Source organism: Cryptomeria japonica, chromosome 10 (genome assembly GCF_030272615.1).
Source record: "Cryptomeria japonica chromosome 10, Sugi_1.0, whole genome shotgun sequence".
Lineage (NCBI taxonomy): Eukaryota > Viridiplantae > Streptophyta > Pinopsida > Cupressales > Cupressaceae > Cryptomeria > Cryptomeria japonica.
The window spans coordinates 824,489,310-824,515,890 of NC_081414.1; the positions used below are offsets into that span (position 1 = coordinate 824,489,310).

The 26,581-nt window shown below is 36.7% G+C and overlaps 1 pseudogene; it reads left to right on the top strand.

Moving 5' to 3' along the window:
* The first annotated feature begins 6,278 nt into the window (after nucleotides 1-6,278).
* On the top strand, nucleotides 6,279-25,366 carry LOC131062333 (histone H2B-like; annotated as a pseudogene).
* The last annotated feature ends 1,215 nt before the right edge of the window (nucleotides 25,367-26,581 follow it).

Genomic DNA, 26,581 nt, shown 5'->3' on the forward strand with positions numbered 1-26,581 from the left:
AGTCATCTTCCTCCCCATCTTGTTGAACATTGTTTTGGGAAGGTGGACAATATGCAAGAGGAGAAATTTCAAGCATAGTAGATGGAGCTATCACAAGTTCCAAACAACAACCATGCTCTAATGATGGATCACTTTGTCTATTACTAGGAGCTGGGATTAATACTTGTGAAAAAAATTTAGATGAATCATTGTCAACATAAACATATTTATATTCAACACTTGAATCAACATTGCTAGCATGAACATCATTTTCATCCATCTCTTCATCAAGATTAATAAAAATAGGATCTTTAATTGGAATAAAAATGAATATATCATTTTTCTTAATCATTTTATGTCTTGGAGATTTAGGTTGAACTTCCTCCCTTGGGTTAGGCAAAGGCTGGACACATGGGATCATGTTGTTAGAATCAATGACAGTCCCAAAGACACTGAGAGGGGGGGTGAATCAATGTCTAACCAGTTAGCATAAGATTTAACCTTATTAAGAACTTTGCATCCCAAAATAGTATACCGGTAAATAAGAATTAATACAATAAATAAGAATAATAGAGACAACATAGAAAACACACCATAACACAAGATATTTAACGAGGAAACCTGGTGTGGGAAAAACCTCAGTGGGATTTGTGACCCACAATATTCACTCACTGGCCAATGAATAAATATTACTTACAATGAGGGGCCTACACCTGCAGGAAGGCTAGTAGCCTGGAGCTCACTGTTCAATCACAAAATAGAAGTCTCACTGACCTACAAAATGGATTGTCAAAATCCAATACAATGTACTGCTTAAGATCAACATCAACTATGCCAGGTTCAGTATCGGTTTAAGCTCAGTGCATTACCAAAACCTTCACTATCAACTATATCACCTTATAAAAAAATATCAACTATCATGTATCATCTTCTCTCATATACTACGTACATATTAAATGACCTATAAGATCTCATAGATATATATGAGTCTTTTACAATATGCCATGTCAGCTTTTACAAAAGATAATTACAATATAAAACAGTTTATTCCATGTCGGCTTGAGTGTCGGTATCCATTATTGTCACTGCCAGTGAATATAGAAGTCTATTGCTGGTGCTGGTAATTGCCGGTGGGTTGACAGATGAATGTTAGTTGGTTGCCATCAATGACAACATCAACTATTCTCATAAGAGTGTAGAATGCCAACACATGTCAACATTTGGAGTCTTTGAGGAGCAAATAGGTTGAGAAGCAAGTTCACGAGCCCTAGCATGACATCTCTATCAGTGTTCTCTTGTACAACAGTTTCTTTTAGTTTTAGCTGAAGGTTGTGAAGGTTTAGGATCAATACGCATAGGCTTCTTCTCTTCCTTAAAAGATAATCTCAGCACCTGATGGCAAGCTGCTGGCAACATTGACTACAGAGTCAATTGGTGAGGCTTTTAGAATTCCTTCACACTATTCCATGACATATAGGACCAACAGCAGAGCTCAGGTAGTATATGAAGCAGGTCCTGCCAGGTGTGTTGATTTGATTAATAAGCAGTGGTTGCTGAAGCCTAGGGTGCACGCCTCCAAGATGCCAAAAACTCTCACTATCTTCAAGTTCAAGCAGGAGTATGTGGACCTGATAAAGATGCTAAGCAGAGTAATGGGGTGTTCACATTCTGTGAACTTTGAGACCTGGATGTTCTTCTACATAGGCGAGATCATGAATTCAAATGGGTTAACCAACTGGGCCAGATTGATCAGTCATTACTTGCATGAGCAGTTGAAGAATGTAAAAGAAAAAAGGTCCTAGTCCTTTTTTATGAGCTTCTACCTGTTCTATATGCTTGCGCGAAGGGGAGGATTTGATGGGCTACCAGCAAGAGGAATTATGGGTTGCGGACCAACTCAGCTGAAATTACATGAGTGTTATCCCCAGTTACATCTTCACAATGTCAATTCTTACAGGTTGGCAAATGACACCTTCACCATGTACTTGACATAGCTTATGCAAAAGAAGTTGCACGTAAGAGTGTTGGCGCAAGCAAATGCCTTCGTCCAGAAGTATGGAGCTGCGTTCTTGCAATTTCCTAAATTCACCTACATCAAGACGCAAGGATTCTCATTCCAGTCATACAAGTTGCCAAGATATCCATCAGACAAGCTTGTATTGTTGGAGCTCATGAGACAGTTAACCGCCTATGATCAGTTCCAGAAGAAGAAGAAAAATAAATCAATTGAATTTTTAGTTGTCTTGGGTGACTTCATGGAAATATGCCCAAGCTTGGAAGCCGCTGAAAGTGTAGCAGGGGAATTGGCTTTCTATCGTCTGTCATTTTATACATCTAAGGCCCAATATGTTCCTTATTGCCAAATCAGAAAGGTTACTGGTGTCAAATTCATACACAAGTTTCACTTAGAAGATTATTGGGCAGGTGTCGAGGATGACCTTGACATCCGAAAGAGAATGCATTCCAGATTTCCCCTCAACACCATCAGGATAAGTGAAATTTATCAGGTGCCAGATCAGGTGAAGGAAGATGCAGATTTGATACAACCTGAATTTGAGAAAGTAAAGGATCAACCTATTCAGTTGCCAGATTGGTCAGAGCCCGAGATGGACGATTTGAGTATCTTAGCTAGACTAGTGTTGAAATTCACCAAGCACTAGATTGACAGGAAGATAAGGAGGTTGGCGAAAGGGAATGTTCATCTAACATATCATCTCATGGGAAGTCTAGATTCCCACAATGAGGCAACCGAAGGCTCTTCACAGGTTCAAGCGAGAAGGGAAGTTCAAATGGATAAAGGAAAAAATACCCAAAAGAGACCAAGGACAGCAAAGAATAAGGTTATCTGGCAGGAAATCCCACAAGAGGTTCAACAAGAAGTCCAACAGGAAGAACCTCCACAAAAGAAAGCAAGGATGGAAAGAGAGCACTCACCAGCCAGTTCCTTGAGTGTGCAGGAGGTGGAGATGTTTCCACATACCACTGGTCCACTTCCAGAGAGAATTCTAGCACTAGATATACTCAGCATCAATGCTTCACAAGGACACTATTGGCCAAGAAGTCAAAGGCAAGAAAGTCCCCCACACCAGGAAGAAGCCCGCCAGGATAGCTTTGTGGAAGCTATCCTTGGTGAAATGGAGGAAGAGTCATAGGAATAGGAGCATGTAGAGGATCATAGTCACTCCATCCTCTTTCCAGATTGGTTGGTGGGAAGGTTGACAAGGGAATCAGAAAGGGAAATCGATCCTTCTCGGGAGTTAGAAGAATTATTGAAAAGGATGGATCAGCCAGCAGAAAAGAAGGCTCCCCAAAACTTTTCCAAGGTTGTTAGGGGAGAATCTGGATCCTGGACCTTGCACATTGTTGAACCTACAATGGATAAAAAAAGAAACAAGATCAGGCAAGAGGATTATGTTATCAGATAGATTGATCTTGGCCATGCTTCCACAGGTCAAGTAATGGGAGACTTTGAAGAATCTTCCTTGGCCATGAAGGAGAAACTATTGAAATCAAAGGTGAAATGTAAGCAGCTAAGGGAAGAAAATAGAGTCCTATGCGAGTACGTCGGGAGTTTCAAAACACGCCTCAAGGAAATAGGTCCTTCATTCACTCCTCCTTCCTCCCTTCCTAAGGAAGTGGTTGATGATGTAGATTTTATTAGAGCGATGGCACAAAAATCCAAGGAATGGATAGAGGATGTTTATACTGAAGTAGGAAAATTCATTGAAGACCTAGCTCTGCTTCATTCAAAGTTCGTGACCCTCCTAAACAGACTAGAGACAACAGAAGGATTATGGGAGGATGTGCACATTTACCAGGACTTAACCATTCCACGACTCAGGGCTCTGACGAAGGATCCAAGGCAAATTCTAGTTGACGGGAAAGTGATTCAGGAAAATGAATCTTATGGCTTTCCCCGATGGTTCTACATCATCTGCTCGGGAAAGAACACCTTCGATGAATTTAGTGCAAACTCCTTTACTTTGAAAGAGTCCATCAGAGGGGTGCAGGAGGAAATCATTATTGCAATTGAGGCATTGTTCGTGAGGAAACTCAATGACAGCGGAATAACAGTGAACTCCCTGAAATCTCAGTTGCACGATTTCTTCTTCGTAGGTTCATTCCCCAAAGAGCATTTTGCAAATGTTTCTTCATTCTCTGGTATAATGAAGAAAACACAAGAAGTCATGATGAAGTGGGAGAGCTTCTTTTCCAAGAGAGAAGAAGAAATTGCCTTGATGGAATTTGACATTGAAAATGTGCCAAGTGTCTCCATCGGAGAGCTGGAAGCCATCGTTAATAGATTCATTACATATGCCATGAATGAGCGGGATAATGGTCGTCCATTTTTGGATGAGAATCTTTTGGTTGAATAGTAGTGGCGTATTTACTACTAGAGGTATTTTGACTAAGTGTGGGTCCAGTCAATGCATGTTGTCGTCGGATGAGGAATCTTCTTGCATGCGATCTCCTCATTTATGGTTTTATGACAGATTCTTCGTGCATGTCATCGTCATGTGGAATGATGGAAATTTATTACTTGCATAAAGGTGTTCATTATATTTTGGGCATAATCAGCATCATGGGGCGTATTTAATGCACTAGTGGGCGCTATTTTAGGCTTTTGAATTAATTGTACATGGGCATAATGGGTTATTTATTACCGATTCCCACCTTGTTGCACCTTGAGTGGAGAATCTTTTGGGGTGAAACCCTAATTAGGGTTTGCATGGCCTGAGGCCTATATAAAGGGGCGACACCCCTCATTTGTAAGGAGGGGAGATTATTATATGAGATTGTTGCTTCAGGATTATGAAGTAGCCAACTTAATACATTGTTCAATTTTGATGGTGTATTCTTGTTCTATTTTAGCAATCTGCATGGTCTTGCTCTCTTCAATTAGATTAGATTTGCTTATATGTTTTTAGGAGAACTGGATTGATAGGATCACTTGTTGTAGAATCCGAGCTCATACTTTTGGTGTGCAATTGATTATTGTGTACAGTGAAAAGTTAGCATGAGCCTTTTGATGTGTATACACTTAACTTCGATCATTGGTAAAGATTGTTCGATCCGATGGTCTATATTGATGATCGGAAAAACCTCCACACACCCTTTGAAGATTACACCGCCTTCGTGTAGTTGTGCTCTGTTGGCGAAATGAAACATGGTTTGATTTTGCATGAGTTACCTAGTCTCCTATTCTTAGGATTAGATTAGCTTTAGCATAGTTCTCTCTACCCCATTCTCATTTACTTTTTGCATAATTTGAAAATTCCAAAAGATCCAAAACTAGAGCTATCATTGCAAATCATCCCTGCAGAAATCCTTGAGCATGCATGAGTTTTCTTCAATTGAACACATGTAAGGCCCCTTGGGTTATCAGCAAACCCATCAGACATTTGAGTTACGTCCATGCACTGAAGGAACCTTGGGATTAGCTGTTAAGAAATCCTAGCATACTGACTGATCTTGATCAATAGAGGATAAGGTGATCATTGGTGACTTTATTTTGTGTTAGAAGTTGTCCTAAAAAACATGTCAATAGGACCCTTTGAAGTCCAGGAGGTTATCAACCCAATAGCCTATAAAATTTCTCTACCACCAGCTCTCGTCCAGTTACATAATATTTTTTATGTTTCTTATCTTAAGAAGTATGTAGCAAATTGTGAATATATGATTGATTGGAATTCATTGAGAGTGTAGGATCTAGGGGTTGTCATGATCAAAACACTAAGAATACTCAAGGTGCATCAGTTGCGCTTACATAACCATGAGGTTATGCAATGAAAAGTCTAATGGGACCAATATGCAGAAGATAATGATACTTGGGAGGATTATGATGAAATCCTTCAGAAGTTTCCCTATCTATTTAAAAACCACTGAGTTATTGTAATGAGAACTAAATGGATTTATTTATATGTTTGAAATTTCAAGAGCCGAAGACTGCAGTAACGATGTAGTAAGATGAGGATGTAGACATTGGTGGAGACACTGAGTCTATCAGTAGTGAGGATAGCGATGATTCTTTTGAATCATTGAGCAGCGAAAATGGGGATGATGGTGATGAGGATATACCGGAGTTGGAGGATGTACCTGCTGCGGAGGGTGGGATGGGACAGGTGGGTGAGGGGGATGAGCTGCAGACTCTTAAAGCGCAGGTCCAGAGCTTGGAGGATGAGGTCGCTAGATGAGATGTCGAGCGGGAGACCTACCGTGTAGATTACGGTGTCATCGAGGCTGAGAGAGATCATCTCCAGAGGGAGAGAGATGAGGTCGTGCATAGAGTTCAGATTACCATGAATGCCTTTGATCGGCTTTTTAGAGCAGGTACTGATGCACGCGACCAGGCAAAGAGATACTTCATTGCTACGCAGGAGGCTACTTATTATAGACAGGCCTACGAGAGAGCTGTCCCTAAGGGTCAAAGAGAGCCTAGCTTCAGTGCGTTCATGGGGAGGAGATCGAGTAGATCTACTTCATGGTGGACTAGCAGTGGTGGCATTATGGGACCACCTCGACATCGTGGGGCAGGATCTAGTGGACAGGATCCACCTGCCGACAGAGGCAGTGTTGGTTGATCATGTTATCTGAACCTTCGGGCTTATTGATTGTACACATTATCATTTTTGAGTTATATATATATGATATGCAGGTTTTGATGGTGGTCTATTTATGCTTTTCTTTTCCATGTACTCTTATATGATGCTATGAGTTTTATGATGCTTATCTATTTGATTCTATATGATTTTGAGATGTAATGGTAGTGTATGCATGTATTAATGATGCTAATGAAATTTATATGAATGCAAATGAATCTATAATGAATGTTTTCTTTTTTTTGATAATGGTTGAACCAACCTTAACTCAGATACACCTTGAAGAAATATTAGTTAGATGATAGAGGGAGAAATTGATGACAGAAAGAATGTTAAAAAGAATGTTAGAAAGAATATGATTTAGACCAAAGATGAAAAAAGAAGAATGTGAGATGAAAGATAGAAGAATGGTTAGTTGATTAGAGATAGAGATAGGTGATGTGAAGAGAACATTGAGATAGAATATGAGAGAATGGATTGATGAAATAAAATAATGAGAATTAGAAGCAATTGAAATGATTTAGAAAGAGATGATGAGAGAAAAATCAGCAAACTAGCAATAAGAAAATGAGAATGAAGATGAAAATGAAATTGAATGAATCACAAACTTGTGTCATTATTTATTGCGCAATTTATATTCATCACTGAGCCTTATTATTGAACAATGAATCTTAGGACATCAAGGTATAAGGAACCAAGATGCAAAGATATCTCATTGTAAAAACAAATACGTAGCAGACAAGCAACAAACAAAGAAAAAGATAATGCCCATCATAGCTTCTCTAGTCACTTGTAGACATCCTTGAGTGGCATAGGAACATAATCTATCACCAAATGATAAAAAGATAAAGACTGACCCAGACAAAATTCAGCAGCTATACTGACCTTGTGCCTTCGTTCTTAGTTGCTTGATGTGATGGTTGATAATGTCTGATCTTAGAAAGTTGCAGACCCCGTTTAAGACTGACCTATCTGATTTCGAGTGTATCCTCTTCTGTTTAAGACAATATAATGATCATGTTGATATGGATATGATACAATTGATAAGGTAGTTTGATCAGTTGATTGCAGATGTTTGACTGGATAGTCGTATCCTTTGTTAATTTCATGCGAAGTGTTTGTTGGATATTTGCTAGGGTATTTGTTTCTTACAAGACATTTTATTGCAAGTTTTTGATTGATTGTTTTTCAATTTTTAGTTCTTTTCCAAGAGCTTTTCTGATGTTTTTGGATTATGTAGATCGATATTTGAATGTTTTTTATTGTTATTTTCAGGACTTTTTCAAATGTTTTTGGTTGATTTTTTGAGTTTTCATTGTTTTTGGATATTTTCAGGACTTTATATGGATGTTTTTGGTATTTTTTGAGTTTTCATTGTTTTTGGATTTTGAGTTTTCCATTGTTTTTGGATTTTTTCAGGACTTTATATGGATGTTTTAAGGATTTTTTTTCAGGACTTTATCCGATTTTTAGGATTTTTTCAATTATGCCCCCAGTGTGCAAACCTGTATGACATGATGATCTGCAGAATGCATGTGGAGACAAATGAATTTTTGACATGACCTATGTGAATGCAATATGCATGATGAAGATGCATTTCCTATTTGAACAAGGTTGATTGTGTTTGTTTTTGCATTTGTAATACACCAATTGACTTGGAGGTGCAAAATGTTTCATAGATAAGCGATCAATCGATCCCTAAGATCCCTTGGAACATTCAAACCAACACACTTAGTGACTAGGATTTACAAATGGAGGGGCAAAAAACTTTTCCATTGGTTCTTGAAACTTTGATCTTCTTTTGCCCATGTGTGTGCATATGAGTTAGTTCCTTCTCTTGTGTTCACTAAAGATCCTTAGCATCCTATATGACTAGCTACATGGATTATCCTAACTTCAAAAGCATCTTGAATAGAGCCTCACTGCCAGCAAGCCTTGAGAGCTCTGACGAGGTTATAGACTGTAATTTCTCAAATATCACTCCATTGCCAGTAGGCATTCATAGCCCTGATGGAGTTACTTGCATGTTCCCATAGTCAAGATTTTTTATCACATTTGTATACATGATATTTTAGTTATATATCATTGCTCTTGTGCCTTGAGATGGATATTTGGCATAGCTATTATTTTTTTCTTTTTCTTTTCGTGCCTTGACTTGTAAGTAATGAAACCTACTTGGGTATGACCATTACAGTGCCACTGAAGTAGAATTTTAGATTTTTCACTAGTCATATGATCAACTAGGTGCCTAGAATGAATTAGAGATTTATTGTGTTTGAGATATAGCAATTGATAGATTTTGGGTTAACAAGTCTCAAATAGTGAAATCACTACCCAACCATAAGTAAAGCATCATCACAGGGTAATGTTGAAAATGAATGACCTTAGAACCCTAAAGACTTCATGTTTGAATATTTGAGAAAGGAGATGACCCTTGTTCCTCTTGAGTGCAAACAAATGATAAAAATAAACAGTTGTCTTGTTTTATTGATGTTGCAATATGAAAATGCCAAAACTTTTGTGAATGTGATGCATTTAAAAAAGACACTATATGTAATACAGTGTTTTGAATGATATGATATGCAATGCGGAAAGTAAAGCCTAAACTATACAGCCCTTAGGTATAATATCATTTAAGGTGCATTTTGTTCATAGGGTTAGAGAGTGGATCTCCCTCCATGGTAGCCAAATTATATGCTCCATTGCCTATGACCCTAGTTATGATGAAAGGACCTAGCCAGTTAGGTTCAAATTTCCTCGGCTTTTCTCATTCCGCTAGGTTCCTTTGATTCTCTTTAAGCACAAGATCTCCCACTTGAAAAGTTCATGGGCGGACTCTTTTATTATAACTTCATCTCAATCTATTTTGATATCCTTGCAGATGGTTGAGCATTGTTTGTCTTTTTTCATCAAGGGTCTTGAGTTATTGTAACCTTGCTACCCTGTAGTCTTCCTCTGATATGATGTTTTGTAAGGAAACCCTTAGAGATGGTATTTCTACTTCAATAGGGAGTATTGCTTATGTACCATAAACCAAGGAATATGGTGTTGCTCCTATAGGTGTGAGTACTCCTGTTCTATAAGCCCAAAGAGCGGGATTTAACTGGAGATGCCAGTCCCATCATGTATCAGTGAAAACCTTCTTGAGAATTTTCAATATTGTTTTATTTGTAGCCTTTGCTTGTTCGTTACTTTGTGGGTAGTATGGTGTGTCAAATCTCTATTGTATGTGAAACTTGTCACATATTTCCTTCACTTCCTGGTTTTTAAATGGATGCCCATTGTCTATTACAAAGCATATTGGAACTCCGTATCTGCATATAATGTAGTTGAGCATGAATTTTGATATTTTCTTTCCAGTAGTGCATGTAAGAGGAATTGCCTCAACCCATTTGGTAAAGTACTCAGTAGCTGTTAATATGAACTTGTGACCATTGGAAGAAGCGGGGTTGATTTTACCCACTAGATCTAATCCCCATTGTGAAAATGACCATGGTGATGTAATGGGTTGAAGATCTTGTGCTGGTGCATGAATGAGGTCTCCATGCATTTGGCATTGTTTACACTTCTGCACATATTTATAAGCATCTTTTTCCATGGTTGGCCAATAATAACCCATTCTCAACAATTTCTTTGACAATGGCGGACCACTTTGGTGATCCCCACAGATTCCATCATGGACTTCTTTTAAAGCAAGGTGTGCCTCATTTTCATCTAGGCATCGGAGAAGAGTTCCATCGAAACCTTTTCTGTACAAAGTATCAGCCATAATGGTATATCTAGATGCCTGACGAATAAATGTCTTCTTTTGATTCCTGGACAGATCCGATGACATGTATTGAATTTGTAAATATGTATATATCTCATTATACCAAGGTGATTGTGGACCTACAATTGTACACACATGTTCTGCTGAAGGAGTCTCATAAGTCGGTAGCATCAACTATTCTATGATAAACTCAGACCAAGTTTCATTAGTAGGCATATTGATTAAAGATCCTATGGTAGCCATTGCATCTGCTACCTTATTTTGTATCCTTGGGATTTGTTCAAAGGTGATTTTGTCGAAGTGCTCTTTGTAATCTTCCACTAGCTTCTTATAAGGCATGAGTTTGTCATCTTTCATGTTATAATCATCATTGACTTGGTTTACAATCAACTATGAATCACCATAGACCTATAATTCTTGTATTCTCCATTGTATAGCTGTACGAAGTCCTATGAGGAGAGATTCATATTCGGCTATATTGTTTGTGCATGGAAAATTTATCCTAGATGATTTAGGTATAAAATCTCCTTGAGGAGTAATGAAGAGAATCCCTGCTCCAAATCCGTGACTTGTATATGACCCATCAAATTATAATTTCCACATTAGGGATGTTGTCAATGTAAATACTGATTCGTCTGGAAAATCTATGAGTAATGGGTGACTGTCTTGTAACGGAGCCTCTGCTAACTAATCTGCTATGATTTGTCCTTTAATAGCCTTTCTGTCTATGTACTCTATGTCAAACTCACTCAAGATCATGACCCACTTAGCCAATCGCCCGGTCAATGTTGCTCTGCTTAATAGGTACTTGAGTAGATCAAAGTGTGCAATGAGTTGTACCTTATGACTTAGCATGTAATGTCTAAGCTTTTGGGATGCAAATATTACTGCTAAACATGCTTGTTCTATAGGGGTATAATTAAGCTCATAGCCAATCAAAGTCCTACTTATATAATAAATGGCTCTTTCTTTTCCTTTATCATCATGCTATGCCAGCAAAGCTCCTAGAGCTGAGTTTGTTGCTGATATGTATAACAATAGAGGCTTTCCTGGAGTTGGTGATATTAACACTGGTGTGTTTACAAGATAATCTTTCAAAGCTTGGAAGGCTTCCTGGCATTGTTCTGTCCATTTAAAAGTAACTCCTTTCCTGAGTAAATGTTGGAATGCATGGCACTTATCTGCCAACTGTGCTATGAATCTCCTTATGGATTGCAGTCTTCCTTGTAACCCTATGAGTTGTTTAAGTGTTGACAGGGGTGGCATATCAATGATTGCCTTGACCTTGGCAGGGTCTACTTCAATTCCTCTATTTGATACTATGAACCCCAACAGTTTACCTACTGTTACACCGAACACACATTTCTTCGGGTGTAATCTGACATTATACTGCTCCAACCGATCAAATATCTATGCAAGGACCATGAGGTGACCTTCTCTTGTTTGTGATTTAGCCAATATGTCATCCACATAATCTTCCATTATGTTGTGGATCATGTCATGAAACAATGTTGTCATGGCTCTTTGGTATGTTGCTCAGACGTTTTTAAGACCAAATGGCATGACATTCCAACAGTATGTTCCCCATGGGCATGTAAAGGCCATTTTATGTTGATCTTCTAGTGCAATTTTAATCTGGTTATACCCTGAGAAACCATCCATTAAGGATAGCATTTCTTTTCCAGTTGTTAGGTCCATTATCATATCAATATTGGGTAGCGGGAAGTCATCCTTAGGACAAGCTTTATTTAGATCCCAAAAGTCTGTAAAGATTCTTATTCCTCCCGTGGGTTTAGTCACAGGTACCAGGTTGGATATCCATTCTGCATAATCAATAGGTCTTATGAAGCCTACATCCAGCAACTTTTGTAGTTCTATTTTAACCAGTAATGCAATACTTGGATGCATTTTTCTCAACTTTTGCTTGTAAGGTTTAACTCCTGGTATTAGAGGTAAATGATGCAACACTAACTCAGGGTCTAAGCCAGGTATATCTAAATAGGACCAAGAAAAATTGATAGGTTGTTGCTTGAAAAAATGAATGAATTTGTCTTTTTCTTCTTTGCTTAGTGATTTTGCCAGATGGATGTTGTGTACAACCTCCCCTTCTACTATGTTTACTTCTTTTGTTTCCTCCATAAGCAATGTTGAACTTTCTCTTTCAAATTGGAAGGTTACCCAACTCACTCTTGCCATTATGGGTAGTTTGATCCTTATCTTCTATTGTAGAAGTACTTTCTTCTCCAAAGTATGTCATTCTATTCAGGTCTATAGCAAACCCTGCTTTATGGTCACCTTGTGGAAATCCTTCTCTGACCTCGAGAAATTCTATAATTGCTTCGTCATTTTCAAACCAATCCAGCATTGGTTTCCCTTCTTGCCCCCAATCAATCAAGTGTGAATGCAGTAGGGGTAAATCATTACTCCCTTCTTTAGTAGACTCTGATAGAATGAAGACTTGATTGTTTGACTGGCTTTATGTATCTTCATCCTGTATAAGCCTATTTGATTCCTTAATATTACACTTTCTTGTGGGCTAGAATCATGGAGTGATAAGAGCTCGTAGTCATGAGAGTCTGTCTCACTTTCCATATAGGTTTCATCATGTTAGCTATCATCACTAATTTCTTCTTGTTCCTACCTCTGATTCTGTTGTAGATGGACTGGTCTTCTTTGCATATTAGTTACCCTTCTTAAGCCTGGTATAAGCCTCTGTAATCTTTCTTCATCTGTTTCATTAGGTTGAGCCTGAGTTGTTTCTCATGGTAGAAGTAGTGACAATAACCATGGATGGGATGAGGGTGGGGGTGGTAAACCTGCATCTGTTGCAACATTAGCCTGTACTGTTGTGTCAATGACTGCATCATTTTGTAACTCAATGGTAGGTTCTTGCAAGAGTCATCTCATGTCTTCTCCATCTGATTCTGCACTAGGTGATGTAGGTACCTCATTGCTTGTTTGTGATGTAGATGGAAGTGCCCTTATGGACAGATCCCTTTGTGTTATATAGTCTGACGGTTTCCTTGGTCGATTTAATATATCAAGGGTACGTTGTCTTGCTTCTATGATCGGTTGTACATGATTGTATCCCAATCCTTGATTCCCTAGATTATCATTAGGAACAACAGATTTTATTCTTCCTTGTTTATGTGACCCAAGGCCTGTGGTATCATCATATCCATATCTTTGGAGTATTCTAGGTAGTGCCATATGATCTTCTTTTCTATATATCCAATGGTTAACATCTTCGTTTAGGGATTCATCTTGTAAGTCACCCCACCTAATGAAAGAGCATGAGTCTGTATATCTGACAATTTCTTTTCCTTTGTCCTACTTTTGCACTGTATTTTGAGATTTCCCAAAGGACTTAGGAGAAAGAGACAATTGTTTTCCATTTAAAGTATTTGCAATAGAATACTCTCCACAACCCATATCTTTTATTTGTAAGGAGGATGTTGTAGGGATATCCTTTTTTGTTTCTGTGATTTTTAATGCCTCCATTTGTGTAGTGAGAGGTGTTGCCTGATTGATAGGTACCTGATTATCGACACTTTCTTTCAAGAAATTGCAATGTTGGATGGGATTTGGATCACCCTTTATGGTGATTTCAATTCCATTGTATGGAAATTTGACACACTGATGAAATGTGGATGGTACTTCTTGCATGGTGTGGATCCATGGATGACCCAATAGCATGTTATATCCTAGTTCTCTATCCAAGACTTGAAAAGTGACCTTTGTTGTAATGGGTCCCACTTGTACAGGTAATGTTACAGTTCCTTTTGATGGATGTTCTTCGTCATCATATGCCTTGATGTTTATCCTCTTGGAAGAATCAATATGAAGTTCAAAATGTCCTAGTGCCTTAACCAGTTTTAAAGTATAAATGTTGAGACCAACTCCTCCATCTATGAGTACTCTTTTGATTCATCTCTTATGAATGTAAGCTTCCGGATGTAGTGGGTCATTATGAAGTAGTCTATCACTAGGAATGTCTTGTTCTTTGAATGCAATACGTGTGCCTTGTGTCAAATTCCCCACCATAGATTGGAAAGCATTTTCGTCTATATCTTTGTCCACTACTGAATCTTGAAGCGCTTTATCCAGTATAGCTCTGTGAGTGGGTGAGATACACAATAGTTCAAATAATGATATATGTGCTGGAGTTTTCTTGAGTTGTTCAACAACGTTGTAAGTCCCTACTACTAGTGGGTGATTTGGTGGTACCCCTTGTAAAGTTACCTTTGATCTGTGAGTAACCACTGCACAGTCTCTGCCTCTAGGAGTTATGATGATTGTAGCAATTGTATCGTTTGACATGCAAGATTTGCCTGTATCATAAGCCATTTTATCCAGATTTATGTTAAATCCCTCTTCATAGTCTTTATGTGAATATTTGACATCCATAATGTGTTCTATGATTTCATCTTCAAACCATCCGGAGTGATATGGTTGATCATGCCCCCAATCTCTGAGACAAAGATTTATGTCATCATTATACTTTGGTGCCTCTGATATCATGCAAACTTGATTACTATCTGTGTGAGTGTCTTGATATCGTTCATTTTGCTCAAATGTTTCTTGTGAATCATTGTTTGTTATTTCTCCTGAGCTAATAGCATGAATAGTGTAGTCATATGAGACTTTTGTGTAGTTAGCTGTATTGTCTTGGTTACCTGATGTGGTAGCTTTTCCTTTGTCATGCTTAACAAAAGGATCCTTAAAAATTGTATGGTTTGTGTTTGCTGAGGTTTTATCGGAATCAATTGTGATGTCCCCTTGGTCTATCATATCTTGGACCAAGTTTTTCAGTTTGTAGCAACTTGTTGTTTTATGACCTTTAGTCCGATGATAATCATAGAAGTCATTATCATTCCACCAAGTGGGTCTGAAAGGACCTGGTTCATACACTCTTACTTCAGGCAAAGTGATCATATTTGTCTGTATTAACTTTTTGAGTGCTGACTCAATAGGTTCTCCTAGAGGTGTGTAATTTCTTCTTGGAGCATTCACCCTAGGATATCTTGTGTTCATGTTTTGTGTTGCATTGACATTTGTGGAGGTCATGTTGTTCCCTATATGAGGATTAGATGACTGACTTGTTCCCAAAGATAAAATGGGTTGAGTTTTGTTTATTGTTCTAGCGTCCACAATACCATCATTGGTCACATTTTTGTTTTTCGACCAAAACTTAGATTTATCATTGTTATTGGTGTTGCCATACTTAATAAGTCCTTGTTCTATTAGTCCCTTCTCACATTTGAGAGCTTTTTCCGTGATTTGTTTGAATGTGGTTAAACATTGCATTTGTATTGGATATTTAATCTTGGGAATCAAGTTTTCTGTGAACATGTCTACTTGCTCTGTTTCTAGGATAATTGTCTTGCACCTTCTATAAAGAGCCCTCCATCGTTGTATGAAGGATGCAAATGTTTCATTCTCATATTGTTTAGCGGCACACAAGTCCATCAAAGTAACTGGAGTGTCAATGTTGTGTGAGAAATTTGCAATAAATTGTTCAGCTAACTCTCCCCATGATGTGATGGTTGGTGGTAAATGTGAAAACCACTCTAGAGTTGGACCTCCCAGACTTTTAGGAAATAGTCTCATTAGATACGTATCTTCTGAGGCGACTTCTATACATGCCATAAAAAATTCTCTAATATGATCTCTAGGATCACCCTTCCCTTGATATCTATCAAATTTAGGCGTTTCAAAATGTTGTGGGAATGATGACATGTATAATGTGTGATCAAATGGATAAGGATGCAAGTCTTGCATTGTGTAGCTCTTTTTATTGTTACCGGTCTGCATGGTTGTCATTTGTTGTTGCAAATTCTGTATTTGTTGTGTCAAAATATCATTTTGTGTCAAGGTAGACCTTGCATTTGTGTATGTCCCACAAAAGGATTAGCGGTTGCATAACTAGGAGGTTGTTGGAAGGTACCAAAATTGTAGCTTTGTGTGTTGTGCGTTCCACTAGGTACTGTAAAATAGGTGATATGCGAGCCCATGTTTGGTTGAATTGTACTTGTTTTATTGGGAATACCTTGATTTGCATTTTGTTGACTATATGTGGATCCCATAGAATAAGAAACTGGAGGTTGATTCACATTTGTTGCTTGTATTTGAATAGGTGCTGAGACACTTGATACGATTGGTATGCTCTGTGTTGGTAGACTAGTATTGATCGCTAAAGATGACACACTTGTTTGTAAGTTTGCATTTGTGTTAACATTTGTTTGGATAGGTACGTTTTGAGGAAAACTGGAGGTCATTGCTTGTATTTGTGTCATGGGTGAAGTTTGACTGTTATCTTGACCTAAAGTTTTTCCTGGTGGTAAAATCTTTGTAACGTCAAAACCTTCAAGTAGTTTTGCCCCATTTTGTATTAACAAGGAGAGATACTTGTCCCTATCACTATGTATAAGTGTGTCTAGGATCATGAGGACATGTGGGTCTTGTTGAGAAGACTCTATTTCCTCCTTTGTCAAATGTTGTTGTAATTCGTGTAGGGTAGACATTGCTTGAGTACCTGAGTGTTGACCTGTTGACATATCCATATTCCAAGTAGGGTTTTCAGACTGTGTGTTGTTTGGATCCATTATTCCTTTCGCTGCTTGTGACCTTGCGATGGGCATCTAGACTACTATATGAGATGGTTCTATGTAAGATGATGACTTAACACTAGACTGTAGATGTAAATATGAGGTATGCAAGACTATACTAGACTTTCTATTGAGGATTTTGACGTAAGAGCTGTTGAGCTTTTCTAGATTTCTCTAATGCAAGTCTTTCCATTTGTTGACGAAGTTGTTCGGCCTCAATCTCTCTATCAATTATACGGGAAATCCTAGACTCAATGTTTATTTCATGTATGACTCCTATATATTGAGGTGCGCTTCTTCTTAAGTCTCAAGCCAAGTTCACTAGACCATCAATGATTTCTCGTTGACCACCATTTGGAACAAGATTAGGTTGCTTAAAGGGGAGCAAACCATCACCTGGGAGACCCATGAAGGCACATGCTATAAACCTATAACTGTTAATGGACTTAGACGTATATGAGGTCTAGATGAAGACGTATATGATAATGTAGGACTATGCAACTAATGATAATGCAAAAGACTTAGGACTATAATGAGGACGTAAGTGGGAATATGCAAAAGACGTAGGATGATAATGAGGATGTAAGTAGGACTATGCAAAAGACTTAGGATGATAATGAGGATGTAAGTAGGACTATGTAAAGGACTTAGGATGATAATGAGGATGTAAGTAGGACTATGCAAAGGACTTCCTAGGGTCACAAGTGTGTAAGGACTTTTGAGTTTTGGTTTCAAAATGGACTTTATTTTCTGCAACTTCGTGTGTGGGACAATGTTTTGTAGTTTTCCAAATCTGAGAACAATTGGTGGGAGATATGTATAGCTAACTGACTCAATTTTCATACAATCTCAGAAAATTCGGAGATACGTGGGATAGGGCCTAAAATAGCCCAAAGGACTGAGTCAATACTGGTATAGCACAACGATACATAAAAAAGCACGGAAAACAATCTTAGGCTGGAAAGTGGACACCATTCAATGAGGCCCCCGTAGCAAAATACCGAAACAAGATGGACAGATAAAGAGTCTGGCAGCACTGGCTCCACTCCACGGCACATACTTCTTGGGCATGCCAGTCTCTCTTACCCCGAAGATCCGTAGATCTTATCACCGAGGGATTTCTGTCTCATAATGTAAGGTACATGAGGGGTATCTATGGGGTACGATCTACACTCCCGGAATCACTAAATGTAGGATTTTTGGCAACTAAATTGGTTCTTAGTATTAGGTTTCGAGGCGTCCCGATCCAATGACGAATTCTCAGAGCAAGCCACTTAAGACTTTAATTGAGCTTATTAGTGCAGGGAAGGCCGCCACATACATCGAATTCACTCAACAATCTAGCCACCTGACTAGTATATTTATAGAGCGGCTTGAAAAACCCGCTCGAGAGTACGCTGGGAGAGATGCTATCCCCAACGCATCCCAATTCGAAGTACCTCTGTGGGGTGATGAAATCCCCAGTCAAAGATACCCCTCACTACGTAGAATAAAATAAAAAATGGATGTCGTTGTCACCTCCTTTCTTTCTCCCAAGACCCCGAAGGCGAGTGGAAAGTCAGTTAGTACAACAGTAGGTCCACCCCAAACACAATAAAAGTTCTTTTACCTTAAGAAAAGGAAAATGATTTAATCTAATGCAGCCTGATTCACGTTTGTTTTATAGCCCAAATTGAGGTGTTAGATACACATGTGCATGTCCATTTTAAACACCAAATTGAAATATGAAGGCATACATGTCAATTTTAACTATTTGTTGATTTTAAGCACCAAAAACCAAGTGTGAGATACATGCATGTCAATTTTAACCCATGTTTATTTTAAGCACCAAGAATGAAGTGTGAGGTTACCCACGCATGTCAATTTTAACTGTTGTTGATTTTAAGCACCAAAATGAAGTGTAAAGTGTACATACAAAAATACTAATCTAATCCTCTCTGCAAATCCGCCACAGGCTATAAACAAAAGATTAGTAGTAAAACCAAACTAACAGAAAACAGAAACTCAAAACTTGACAGAGGCGAATGCATGATGCTTTTAGACCGTATGCGTGAACCTAACAGAGCGGATGCATAAATCTGATAGACCGAATGCGTAAATCTGACAGAGCGAATGCATAGCACCAACAGGACGATTGCGTGACAGACAGGCAGACAACAAAAAGTTAAATTTTAACAAAAAAGAAAATTAATCCTGATTGGAAACCTGCACAACCAATTGTGAAGCCCTAGCCAAATCTCTCATCATCCACTCAATATTGATTAGATCATATTTAACTTGATAAGAAAGAACTCAGCTATTATATCTGTCAAAAGCCAGTTGTTCTTCCGAATCCTGTATCAATTTTTCTGCCTGGAGTATTTTTTGATAGCATTTGGCTTCTCTCCTTTGTTGTTTCTTCCTTCTTGCACCTGAAATCCTAAACTGAACTTTTCTTGCCATAAACTGTTATAGTCAAATCATAAAATAAAAGCAATTTGATCCCAAATTAACCCAATTTGAGGCAGAATTAAACAGAACAAATAACAAATGGAAAAAATTTAAACAACAATTCTCCCTACGAATGCGTGTTCTAGAAAGGTCGATTGTGTGATGGGGATAGGGCAATTCCGTGACCCTGTCAGAATGAATGCGTGACCCCGAAGGGTCGAATGTGTGGTTTTGTCTATGCGATTGCATGACGGAAAATTATTTTCTCAAAATTCGTGCAACTTACAAAAAAAATAAAAAATCCGCACAATCTGCAAAAATCACACGAAAAAAATAGAAAAGGTTAAATTGCTATTGATTCATGTCGGGTTCACCAAAATGTCGTCGTAAAATTCATCTGAATCAAAACAATCAATTAGAAATCAATGGGAAATCATGGATCCCTATCTAATCAAAGAATTCTTAACAAACTAACAATGAAATAACACAATATCAAGAAATAGGAGTTATAAATTAAATCAATCAAAACTCCCTATCCCAAGATTGCATATGGCTTCCATTGCTCTTCTCCTCTTTGTGGTATGATGGCTCTCAGATATTACGCTGGTAACCTGCAAGTGACACAAAGATTCAAAGTTCATGATTATTGAGAATGGAGATTGGATGCTCAATTTATAGAAAATTGGAGAAGATTGATTGAAAGGTGGAACAAAATGATCAAGAGGTGGAACTCAGGTGAGTTTACATGCTGATTGATAGTTGAACTGTTGATTGTAGGAGTGAAACTGAATAGATTGAATAGATCAATTGAGTCAACTAATTGATGAAAGAGTTAACTGAAGGAAGAAAAAGAATTATTGGAGGAAATAAAGAGGATGACACAGAGAGCTTAATTTAGAAAAAGCTAACTGAAAGATGAAAATAGAGATTGGAGAGATAAATGATTTAATTAATTAATTTAATGAATTAATTAATTTAGCACGTGCTTGCATTTAGATTTAGATTTTCAATTTAATCTTTGCATGATATTTATTCAAATAATTGAATTTATTAATTCAATTTAGCATTTGAATATATTTAAAACTTGACTTTGATTTTCAATTTGGTTTTTGAAATCATGCACATGTAATTGAATTTGGAAGAAAATTAGATGAATATGAAATTAAATGAAATTAGAATTTGGGGGATTTGGAAATGGAAGAATTAATTAGTTAATTAAATAATTTAAAGAAACTATTTAATTATTTAGAATTGGACTTTAATTAAATAATAAAGATTATTTAAATTAAATGAATTAAATCACAATTAATTAAATAATAAATATTTAATTAATATTTAGAAGAAGATTTGAATGATTAGATGAATAGAGATAGAAATTGAATAATTAGTAATTTATTTAAATAATAAAGATTATTTAAATTGGGGAATTAATCACAATTAATTAAATAATAAATATTTAATTAACATATAAGAAATGATTAAATGATGATAGAATAAGAAATAGAATAATTAGTAAGATGGTGAGGAAATATGAAATTAGAAGAATATGATTAATTAACTTAATTAAAGAATTAAAGAATTATTTAACTAATTAGAGGAATAATTAGTACATGATCAATGAGACATTTTTAGGTGTCTACAAGAACATCAATAGTTTAGTTTTGATATAGCTAAGTTAGACCATTGTCAGCATAAGAGAGACTCCAAGCGAACAAACAACGAGGCTTCGCTAAAAAGCAAGTGTAAGAGCTTGACCTAACCCTAAGAGTACTGCCTAAGTTCTAAAACATATGATGCTATTAAATTTGCAAGGTTATAGGATTAATCTCGATTGTGACTATAGGAATTACACAATTGATTTCTTTCATGGGTATGTACCGTTCCAAGCCATTTGACAAGTGATGATCATCATATACTACCACTTCCATGCATACAACAAACTTTAATTTCTTTAGGTGACAGGCGTTGTGTAACAACATGGGAACTCTCGCATACCCGTCACTATCATTCTCCAGGATATCATCTGTGTTACTCTCCCTCTTTCTCTTCCTACCAGTTGTTTCCTTCTGAAAAACATATTGCAGGTACTCTGACTCATCATGTTGCTTTGTTGACACTATTTTCCACATCTGCTCTACTCATTAAAAACACATTTGAGAAGAATATTGCTGTAGGTTTCCTTGTTTGTCACGGTAATGCACCCATGGTTCAATTTCAAACCCTATTCCTCCTATTCAATATACAGACACAAATCCATTAGTCAATTTTGTTAGGAGAGCATACATGATAAAAATCAAAGAGGAAGTTGCAAAGAAGAAATAAATTCACTTACTTCTATAGAAGTGCAAACACATTTGCAGTGGGGTATGGAGGGAGGGAGGGAGAGAAGAAGAGAAAAAGGGATGGGGTATGGAGGAAGGGAGAAGGGGAGAGAGAGAGAGAGGGATGGGGTATGGAGGAAGGGAGAAGGGGAGAGAGGGAGGGATGGGGTATGGAGGAAGGGAGAAGGGGAGAGAGGGAGGGAGAGAGGGATGGGGTATGGAGAGAGAGAGAGAGAGAGAGAGAGAGAGAGAGAGAGAGAGAGAGAGAATACACTTATATATATATATATATATATACACACCATAGCGCGTACGCGCTGTTTATAGTAAAAAAACATGTACGCGCTTCTTACACCATAAGTACCTTGTATGCACTTTTTATACCATAAGTACCTCGTACGCGCTTTTGATTGTTTAGGCTTGGAAATAGGCTTGGATGACAAAGCTACGGTTTGGAAGTTTGATTTCCCTCCATTTCTCTCATTTTTGACGTGTTTTATTTTATCAACTTGGTTTATTGACTTTGTCATCATTAGGTTTATATTCCATCAAGTGGGTATTTCTAAAATTGCCACTATATTTTTACCCATCTTTTGAGCTTTCTAGCTATATATATTTTTTTTCAATTTGAACTATTGGTTTATCGACTTTGTCATCATTAGGTTTATACTTCATCAAGTGGGTATTTCTAAAATTGCCACCATATTTTTACCCATCTTCTGAGCTTTCTAGCTATATATTTTTTTTTCAATTTGAACAACAATAAGATATTATTATTGAATTTCTTTTACCAGTGTCTCCATAATTCTCACAGACATAGGTGCACCATTTTTTTAATAACTTTTGATATACTTATCCAAATTTTTAAAATATTACATATTATTGTAGTGCACTTGATTATTTACAATTTAAAAATAAATAAATTATATGTTCGATTTGTTTAGTGCAACTTATCCTTCGCGCACAAATAGGTACCTAATTTTAAGGATGTGCTTGATTGGAAAAATAATTTTTAAAAAAATACTCAACAAAAAATTACAAAAAAATACATATCTTTTAGTGCTCACTCTTTACTATCTTTCTACCAAAGGATTTGTTAAAATATTAAATCTAACTATGACTTTTTTGATGCGCACGTCAAACACTATGTTATGTTTTTAAGAAAAAATCAGGGTTTGTTTTTCGTGCGTGAAGGATTTGACCCCCTTAATCTTATCCAATTTTGAAAAAGTTTAGTAGTTTGGAAACTAGATTCAGAGTATTATAATATTTGTTCTTTGATTATCTTCATATCTTGAGTGGATGACTTTCAAATTTTTCCTCCAAGTTCAGGTTCACTTGATTTCAGAAAAAAGTGTCCACTTATACCCCCCTTTTTGACCGCCATCTTTGTGCACTTACCCTTATACGATATTGTTTTGTGAGGTTAGATTTGGGCAACAGATAGATAAGTAACTATTCTCGCCATAATTTTTCCTTTTTGGGTTTCCACGTACATCTAGTGTTCTCTTGTGTGAATGTGTTCATCTCTTGCATAGTTTCTTTTGGTGTTATTATTGATGTGACAATTTTATTGATGATGCAATATATTTTAAAGCTAAAATTGGTTTATATTGATTCACCCTCCTCTCAATATATTTGTTTGTCTAATAATATCATATGCTTGTCATTGTTGGTTGTGACACTTGTGTATTAGTGGTCTCACTTTTCTTGTAGATTCATGTGTTCAAATTTTCTTAGGTGTCTATATATGTTGGCACGTTTGTGGGCCTACAAGATCTAAATAGAACATTCTCATTGGTGTAGGGAAGTATATGATGGTGTGCAATTGTCCTAAATATTTTCAATCATTTCTACTTGGTGGTTTAGACTAATATGTGATATCATTGTAGATGTTCATATGCATTTCAAATAATAATGAGGATGTTAAATAGTTGTGACATGACAAATTTGGATCTAAGATGTTGGTGACTAATGATATTGGTTGTTTCTTAATGGTGCAGTGATGTTCTTAGAGTTTTGAGCTTATTTCTTGAGTGTTGAGCTTATTGGGGCATCTTTAAGCAGGTATTAGACAACACTTTTAAATGTGTACTTTTTGACTCTTGCGCGCATAACGAATCCCACAATGTGCATCATTACTACCCAGAAACCAAAACAATAGCTATAAATAGTTAAGTCACATGTAGAAACAACAAAAAAAATCATCAAAATCCAATATACCCTTTAAAATTTGTAGGTACGCAAAATTAGTTATAACGACCACGAATATGCTTCCCTTATAAGTTTTGCTCTTCTTAGATTAATTTCCTAGACAAGGAGGCTACCAATCCAATCTCTTATAACCATGCGATGGAACGATAAATATTTATTCATGTGTTGCAACTTAATTGATTCTAAGTGCTCTCAAATAAGCTATATATTTATTAATTAATTAAAAATTGTAATCATATTATATTCATTGATTTTAGTTAATTACGCCGAAGGCGTCTCCTACTATGGAATGCACCGAGCTGATTTTGTCTATCAACGATCTACGTTTCCCAAGAGGTGTGCAAGACGATTGAAGGCATCAGAGCCCTCCATTATCATCGGCGGATTTCGATTGTCGGGACACTGTAGCTACAGACCTATTAACACGTAAAAGCTGCAGTTTCGTCGTGGATAAGACCATATACTGCAGCGGCCCCAAAAAATATCATCAGCAGATTTGAAAATTTTCGGACAGTGCAGATTCAAATCAGTTTTCGTCCGTTAGATGTTAGATATTTTCGTTGATTGTACTATTTTGTTTCTTACAATTCTTTTAATGCAAACTAATGAAGTTCCTTCGCACGCGTCTCTTACGTTTTGCATCGACGGTTGTGCTTTTTAAACTAGCAGATACAATCAACTTTTATTGGCTGATTCACTCACGTTGTTCAATACCTTTGTCTGTCTTTTTTATTTGAAAGTTGTTCAGAAGCAAGGGCACCCAAGGCAGAGAAGAAGCCCGTCGAAAAGAAGACTGCCGAAGAGAGGAAAACAGTGCGGGAGAAGACTCCCACAACAGTAGTTGAGAACAAGCCTAAGGAGAAGGCTCCTCCCAAGACCTGTAAGAAGATTGCCAAGGTTGTTGGTGACAAGAAGAAGACAAAGAAGAGAAGGAGAGCTACAAAATATATGTATTTAAGGCCTTAAGGCAGGTCCACCCTGAGATTGGCATCTCCAGAAGGCCATGTCCATCATGAACTCCTTCATGAACGACATTTTTGAGAAATTGGTTGCAGAGTCATCAAAGCTCGCGAAATACATAAAGAGGGAGACTATCTCTTCGAGGGAGGAGCAGACAGCCGTGAAATCGGCCCTTCCAGAGGAGCTTGCCAAGCACGCTATGTTAGAGGGTACAAAGGTCATCACAAAAATCCTATACCTCAAAACTATTCTGCAATTGAAAACGGCTCGCCCTATAAAATTTAGTGTCATTTAACGGGATTGAGTGTTGTCAATTTGGTAGAGGCATCCGCTTTGGATTATTGGTTGTGACAGTAAACCCCTTGTCTTGCAGTTGGATCTGAGTTTTATTTTGTTATTTTTCCACTTAGATCTTGAAACCTCTTATCAAGTAGTTCCGTACGCATTTATTCCTATTTCTACTGGCAGATCTTGGGGAACATGATTTACAAGTGCTCTCGTGTTTATGGGAAAATTATCACCACTGACCGTTCACCGATAGTTGTCAAGCCATGTCTGAGTGAAAGATTGCAATTTTAATATTCTTAGAAATAAAGATGCTGTTACGAATTATTCTAAATTCTAGAAATTTGTGTTTATATATAGGTATTTATTTTTGAACTTGATATTATGTGAGTTTTATAGGGATTTAGATAATATTGTTGGCTATATTTTAATGTTTAAATGAAGAAACTTTTGTTTTGTAGTTCCATGTACATTTATTCTTATTTTATGCTATATAGCTTTCAATTTGGTGGTCACTTAGAATTATCATAATTTACAATTTTAATAATAGTTTTCTCATTTTTTTACATATATTATGTGTAATTTGTATTGGGATTTAAACATTTTGATGGTTATATATTTTAGAATTCTAAGTTAAATAGATTGGTGGTGATGTGAAAAATGTGTATAGGTGTCAACTGTATATTCTAATTGTAGGTATTATATCTTTGTTGAGTTAAAAGAGATTGGCAATGATATGGAAAATGTTTATATTGGTGTGAATTGTACATTATAGTTGTCGGTATGATATCTTTGTCGAAATCAAAAGAAAGATTTAATTGGTTTTTAATGTTTTTTTAAAATGAGAATGGAAATATCTTACAAGTCATGTAGGTTTTAGGACACCTTTTATGTGGAAAAGTTATATGAAATGATGTTTTAATATATTTATTTGAGAAAAACTTATTTGATAGTAGGATTAAATTTGTTGGAAGGGTGAACTTTTGTCCAAAAATAGAAATTTAATTTGGGAAAACAAATCACTTGTAATAAAAATTGAATTTAGGTTAGTTGAGTCTTAGAGGGAAAAAAAAATGTGTAAAATATGAATTGAACTTAAGACAAAATTTGTATATCAAAAGAGGTGAACTATTTAATTAATTCTATTAGACTTCCACAATCCATGTTAATATTGTATGCAAGTTTCTAGATTTGATTGAGTGCAAGATTTAAATGATCAACATTTCGAATCACACTCTCTGAATTATTTAGTTTTTGTAATGAAATTTATTATCTTCCATAAAAAATGAAATCAAGTTACTTTCAAGGAGTAAGCCCATTTACCACTCAACTACATTATGTAAGCATGAATTGACATTTAAAGAATAAGTTCTTATAATTGTGAAAATCGCATGCCCATGCTTCTTTTCTATATAT